The 7,621-nt window shown below is 40.0% G+C and overlaps 1 pseudogene; it reads right to left on the bottom strand.

The window, feature by feature from the left end:
* Positions 1 to 3,094: 3,094 nt before the first annotated feature.
* LOC105523920 lies at positions 3,095 to 3,414 on the bottom strand (annotated as a pseudogene).
* Positions 3,415 to 7,621: the final 4,207 nt, after the last annotated feature.

Genomic DNA, 7,621 nt, shown 5'->3' with positions numbered 1-7,621 from the left:
AGTGGGAAATTTACTTTTTTTGTGGCTTCTTTATAGCATATAGTGAGGATGTATAACCACATTTAGTAAAAGGAGACACGACTGGGTTTAAGCCAGTTACATTATACAAGCAATTACTTGTACCAACATAAGCAATTCCCAAATCTTGAGTGCATGATACCTGGAAGCACAATACACCTTTTGCTTGCATCACTTGGATTGATTTTTTATAATTGGTAATGATTGAGTTATTGATTGAAAAAGAGTATTATTTTTAGTGAGTGTAGGAAAGCAAATAGCAGTGATGTTTAGAATATCAATAATAGTTTTCCATTCCTCACTTGGAGTTTCAGCGTGATTCTCATTGGGAACACAGAGAGGCATTGGCATCAGTGGAATCATTTCCTGATTTTTTGGTATTAGCCCACAAACCCAACAATTACTCTGGTTTTGTGCTACAACACAGGCTTGAGCTAAAGCCATCACCTGATTATGGTCCCATGGATTTTCCTGCAGGGAAAAGGAAAGGATTAGTGCAACAAAAAATGAGGAAAACAGAAAAACACATAAGGCTTTCATGATGGTAGAGAAGTCTTGGTCCATGATCTTAGGAAAGCTGTCCACAACTAGGATGACGTCTGTTCCTGGAGAGAGATTTCCGTGGTCACCTTTACCTTAAAGTCTCCAACAGGTGTACAGTTCCACGAGTCAGAAGGGGCCCTTCTGAGTTGTGAGATGTGGACCCAAGGTCCAAGGCCCTGAAGCTTCACTGCAGTATGGGTGGTGAGAAAAACTTGGTATGGTCCCTTCCACCAAAGTTCAAAAGTAGCCTTTCTCTGATGTTGTTTCCAGAAGACCCAGTCTCCAGATTCTAAACCATGGAGGGTCTGATTGTCCTCAGTTAGTGGATTTCAAAAAGTTTCCTTTACCTGGCAAAAGTACACTTTGGCATAATGCATTAAAGCCTTGCAGTATTTAGTTATATCAGAGTTTAAGAGAGTGGGAAGAGCATGAGGCCTTCCAGTGACTATTTCATGAGGGGTCAACTTAGGCTTTCCAATGAAAGTGGATCTGATTGGCATTAAAGCCAAAGGTAGTACCTTTGGCCAAGGCAACCCAATTGATTCAGTTAACTTTGCCAACTTCAGTTTTAATATGACATTTGTTCTTTCAACCTTTTCCGAAGAGTGAGGGTGGCAGGGACAATGGTAATGCCACTGAGTTGGTACCACCTTATTTAACTGCTTTATAACTTGCCCAGTAAAATGAGTTCCTCTATCACTGGAGATTTTTCCAGGGATCCCCCAAAAAAGGAAAAAGATTTTCTAATTTCTTAGTATCATAGCATCAGCTTGAGTACATTGGAAGGCCTCTATCCAACCAGAAAATATGCAAACTATTGCAAGAATATACTGATATCCCATTGCGGGTGGCAATTGAATGAAGTCTATCTGTAAATGCTAAAGTACTCCATCAGGTAGTAGACATATATTACCTGAAACTTTGATTATTTTTCCAGGATTATTGCTTTGACGAGTCAAACATTGGTTATAAACCATTTTAGCAGTTTTGGAAGTCACCCCACCGGTATTTTTTTCATAATTTGGATCATTTTCTGTTCCATGATGAGTTGTGGAGTGCAGAGCTTTCAACAATAGGAAGCTTCAAAGACTCAGGAAGCACCAGGCAGCCATCTGGGCTCTCTGTGAGTCTGCACTTTATGTTAAATTTACATCCTTTTAGATACCAATTTTGTTTTTCCAAATGAGATGCATTGCACTGTTTATTAAATAGGTCATCATAAGGAAGCTGGCTTGGATTAATCTTATGTGTAGTTCATTCAGATTGCATATCTTAACAGTTTCAGCACTACCTGATTCAGCATAAAAATCTGCTAGAGCATTTTCCTGACTTTCAAGTTCAGTTCTACAAGTATGAGTTTCAATCTTAATAACAGCAATCTGCAACAGTAAAAGGGTAGCAGAAAAGAGTTCATCTACTTTGAGTCAATTTTTGATGGGAGTTCCACTAGATGTGGAAAACCCTCATAGTTTCTATATCATTCCAAAATCATATACTACTCCAAAAGCATATCTGCTATCTGTATAAATATTTACTGACTTGTCCTTAGCTATATGACAAGCTCAGGTGAGGGCAAAAAGCTCTGCATGTTGGGCCAACTTAAATTGAGAAAGAGTTCCCTTCCCTATTAACTCATTTTGGGTAGTAACAGTATATCTTGCCTGAAATTTTCCTTCTGAGTTTCTGGCATTTATAAGTGGGAGCTGAACAATGAGAACACATAGACACAGGGAGGGGAGCAACATACACTGGGGCCTAGAGGCAGGGCAGGGGGAGGGAGAACACCAGGATAAAGAGCTAATGCATGCAGGACTTAATACCTAGGTGATGGGTTGATAGGTGTGCAGCAAACTACCATGGCATTCATTTACCTATGTAACCTGCACGTCCTGTACATGCATCCTGGAACGTAAAATAAATTTTAAAAATGCAAATAAACAACCCTTACCACAAAAATGACCTTTTTTACTTTGAGGGATTCACTGGATTATTAAAGTGGGGTTTGTGGTAGATAGAATAGCTCCAGTATCCACCAGGACTGTACACGACTCCCCATTTGTTTTAACCTGTTTCTCCATGTTCATTTAAAGGTATTACAGGAGCAGTTTAGCAGAGAATCCCTCGGAGCCTTGTCAATGTTATTATCAGGAGGGCTAAGATCTCTTGGGCTCCCTCTAGTGGATAAATAGTTCAGCCTAAAAGGAGGCTTATTGGCGGACATGTAAAAGCAGACAATCCCTTTTCCAATGCCCTGGTTGTTTGCAATAAAGACAGACATCTTGGGGTAAAGAATTTCTTGTTCTAGGACCTCTCGGTTGTGATTTAAAATGAGAATGAGAAAGGTCCCTTTGGTCCCAGTCCCAGTAGCCATTGTAACTGAAGGGTCAGCTTGATAGCTTTTTGAGTTTTCTCTTGCTCTAGAGTCCTCTCAAAATGTTCAGCTAAGGCCACCAATTCAGTCATATCTATAACTTCCCATCCAAGCTTATGGTTTTTTTTTTTGTTTTTGTTTTATTTTTTAAAACCAGAACATTTATTGCATGACTAATCGCTGACATTCTTAAGATGAACTGGATGCTGCAACAGCTGCCCTCTTGGGTTTAGCTGTTGTTCCTTCACGGAATCCATGCCTGAATCGCGGTATACAATTTTTAGGTGCCTCATTCGACCAGTTCCGGTGGTATTTCGTCTTTTAGCCTTGGCACTCCAGTTATACTTTCTCTTGCGCTTGGCAGGGTAGCCACATTTGCCACAGGTCGACTTCTGAAGGTGGTAGGCCTTAGAGCCACAGCGGTGGCACAATGTGTGCGTCTTATTGCGACGCTTTCCAAACGATGACGTTCCCTTCGTCATCTCGCTTCTGCAGCCGAGACCAGAGAGACCGGAAGAGAAGGCCCCAAGCTTATGTTTTTAATTAAACTGCTAAGTTCAGGACGGAGTCCATTTATAATAGAGTAGTTAACGCTATTTCAGTCCCTGCACAGAAATATAGAAATACTCCTTGCTGTACTTTGAGCCCAAAATGTTTCACAAACAATGTCTCTAAGCAAGTTCTGTAATCTGAAACTGGTTCATCCTTTTTTTGTTTGTTTGTTTACAAGATTATATGGCAGACTAATCAACTTTTTGCAGAAACATTTTAGAAATTGAATGTAAAAGGTTTTCAGCCATTTTTCTAGCTACTTTTGGTCCTTCTCATGAGCTTTTGAAGGGGTCTTTAATACCCTCCTCAGGTTTGTCCCATTCTGCTGCTACCATCCATTCCTGAGCTTCACCAGGCCCTAATATCATGTGAATAAATTGGTAAAGGTCAGGAAGCCCTGGATTGTAAGCTCCTATGTGGATTCTAAATTCTTCAGTACATTTTTGAGATTTTCCCTTGAATCAGGGAAGTCCTTCACAATGGCGTTAAGCTCAGTTTTAGACCATGGAGTGAAAGTAGTTACAGCAGGCAGGCCTGGCTGATCAGATCTTACTTTGTAAGGCATCTAACTTCCTCTTTTTCATCATCTTCAGGGTGGAATGGTAATTTAGCAAAAAGGTTAGTGGACTCAGTATATAGGCAGAAATGGATAAAGAGAAGAAAGAGTCGCGGTTAGTTCAGTCAGAGCACAGTCCTCTTTTGTCATGTCCTTGGTCTGTTGCTTAAGCTTTCCATTTGCTTTTTGCAAAGAATCTTTCAAGGAGTTAATTTTGATTCATTTAATCTTTTGGAGACCTCTGCATATCAATGAAAGACTATGTCCCACTGTTTTGTGGGGTTTTGGATCCCCCTTTTTCCAATATGCCTCACAAATAAACAATTTTATCCAAATTAAAACTTCCTCATTGCAACCATCTTAATTCTACGTTCTCTTTAGTGGGGTTAACCAATTTTTCTAAAAATGCACACGTTTGGCTGGGCACAGTGGCTCACATCTGTAATCCTAGCACTTTGGGAGGCCGAGGCAGGTGGATCACTTGGGGTCAGGAGTTCAAGACTAGCCTGACCAACATGGTGAAACCCTATCTCTACCACAAATACAAAAATTAGCCGGGCATGGTGGGAGGTGCCTGTAGTCGCAGCTACTCGGGAGGCGAAGGCAGGAGAATCACTTGAACCCAGGGGGTGGGGGCTGCAGTGAGCTGAAATTGTGTGATTGCACTCCAACCTGGGTGACAGAGGGAGACTCTGTCTCCAAAAAAGAAAAAAAAAAAAAAGGCCGGGCGCGGTGGCTCACGCCTGTAATCTCAGCACCCTGGGAGGCCAAGACGGATGGATCACAAGGTCAGGAGATTGAGACCATCCTGGCTAACACGGTGAAACCCCGTCTCTACTAAAAATACAAAAATTAGCTGGGCGTGGTGGTGGGCACCTGTAGTCCCAGCAACTCGGGAGGCTGAGGCAGGAGAATGCTGTGAACCTGGGAGGCGAAGGTTGCAGTGAGCTGAGATCCTGCCACTGCACTCCAGCCTGGGTGACAGAGCAAGACTCCACCTCAAAAAAAAAAAACACCATACTGGGCCCATAATTTTTATACATAAAATTAGCCAGAGTCCCAGAAGGTGGAGTCCCAGACTCCTTGGACTGAGATAATTCCATTATTAAAAATAAGGTACCTACCCGAGGTCCAAGGCCTCTAATTGAATTCAATCCAGTTAATTATCAAATCCAGTTTGATCTTAGATTCAGTGCAGTCTAAATATTGCTCAAGTAAACTCAGAGACCCCAAAACACAAGTTAGTGGAGTTCAGAATCTGAGAGAAAACTTACCCATGACTTCCAGTTACAATCAAGAGAACAGTGAGCACAATGGGCTCAGCGGGTACCTCGCCTGGTCACCTGGTATTTCTGGGGGTCGCCAGAGTTTCACTTTGAATCCCACTTCTGATGCCAGATCTGTTAAAACTTCAGACAAGTTAAATTTGACAAAGTTTAATTGAGCAAGGGAAAAACAATTCATGAATTGTACATCCTCCCAAAATACAGCAGATTCAGAGAGACTGCAGGGATGCCTCATGGTCAGAACAAATTTATAGACAAAAAAAAAAAAAAGGAAAATGACATACAGAAATCAGAAGTGAGGTACAGAAAGAGCTGGATTGGTTACAGGTTGGCATTTGCCTTATTTGAACACAGTTTGACACTCAGCAGTGTATGAGTAGTTGAAGTATGGCTGCTGGGATTGGCCAAGACTCAGCAATTGTTACAGGTGCATATTCCCAAGTTAGGTTTTCAATCTTGTCTACCTATTAAAGTAGATTACAGTTCACCCACAAGGACTCAAATAGAGAAGTACAACGTCCCTCTCAGGCCATATTTAGTTTGCTTTAACAGCACCATTAGTATTCTCTGGATAGTATGACAGATGTCATAAGAAATTAAATCCTCCAAAAAAACAGATGATACCGAGCTTCCTGGAGAAATCAAAAAAATGTGCCTCATTTGCCATTTCCCATTTGAGAAAAGACAAGCTGGTATACTCACTAATATGCTATGTAGCAAAGTAATAATGATGTCTTTTCATTAAAAAGAAGAAGAAACTAGAAGAGTTCTCAAATCTCTTAGGTGCATCTCCTACCCAGGCTTAAGAAATCATAGTGAGTTCTGCAAACCTCAACCAACGGCTTTTGATACAATACTTGTTATAAAAGCAACACAGAACATTCACAGTGACCAGAGTACAAAACAAAAGTCAGCAGAACTACTTTTCAGGCATCTATTTCTCAACTCTTAACAACAATGGTCATTCTTGTGCTCCTTCTGCCTTAGTCTTCTCTCAGGTTTGCATCTATATGAGGTTTCTAACTTTTATCTACTCCAACCCTGGCTTTCCCAGGATCCTTGGATGTCACCAACAAAAATGTGAGATTCATCCATCATCTCTTTTATTCCCCATGTAAAATCTTAACTCTTGTTCTTCCAGATCTAAGATCTTTCTTTATTCTCACAACCACCACTTTAATTCATTGTCTTAAGGCTGGACTGTTATAATTGCCTCCTAGGTAGTTTTTCTATTTCCTATAATCCAGAGTCCATGGATTTATAAGAGGACCATGCGTTTGCTTCAAATTTTTCTCCAAATCTTCCAAAACTGTAGCCATACATGGTGTTCTGAATGCTCTGAAAGGTTAGAGGTCTGGAATACTATATATAAAGTCCTCAAGTCATGTAGTTTGACTTTAGTTGGTTGAGTTGCAACTGTACTGGAAGAGAGATGATACTGATTTTCTTTCTACCTCCTTTTTCTGCATTATTTCTCTTCATGGCACTTATGACTTGCCATGCTAGTCTGTAACTTCAAGAAAGGAAGGGCCAAGATGTCAGTCTACTTCACTACTATTGGAATCACTAAGTGGAGGTCTTGACTGTTTGGCTAATTGAATAATATGAAAATTGTGGAGCTGGGAGGTGGTAATGATTGTGCATGATTAAAAGATATGTAACAATTTTGTCATTTGGTTATCTGTTGACATATATGTAAGTCAGTTTTAAAATTCATAGCTTATTATGATTCTCAGGTGATCTATGATTTGTAACTGCTTGGGCTTGGTTGGTTGGTGTTAAATACTCTGATTAGGAGGGTGATGTAAAGGATGGTATGGATGATAAATTAAGGATGAGGAGTAAGAAGTGTGTAGTTACCAGAAAAGACAGCAAATAATGTCACAGACCTAGAGATGAGGGGAGACGTAATTCTCAGGGATGATATAAAAGGTGAAGAAGATGTATGTTTATTGTCATGTTTACTAGAAAAAATACAAACTCTGAGAATTTACCAACAATACTGTTTAAGAAAAGAGTAACAAAAAGAGGGGGATGATTTAAAGAAAATCATTAGGTAAAACTATAGTGAGAGGTAATTAAAATGTCAAACCACTCTTAAAGTGTAGGTAAATGACCACAGTCCAAGAAACACAGGTTTAGGAGTTCAGATTAACATTAACTCAGAGTCTCTATGCTCAGCTCTGAGATCTTGGCAAATTATACATTCAGTTAACTTCTGCAAAATAAAGTTACAAATACAAAATAAAGTCATTATCATTGAATTTCATATATTTCTCTTTTTTTGCATTTTTT

This window comes from Colobus angolensis, unplaced genomic scaffold, assembly GCF_000951035.1.
Source record: "Colobus angolensis palliatus isolate OR3802 unplaced genomic scaffold, Cang.pa_1.0 Scaffold48, whole genome shotgun sequence".
Taxonomy (NCBI): domain Eukaryota; kingdom Metazoa; phylum Chordata; class Mammalia; order Primates; family Cercopithecidae; genus Colobus; species Colobus angolensis.
Note: the sequence above shows the minus strand (reverse complement) of the source record. Positions and strands in the feature narration are given on the sequence as shown.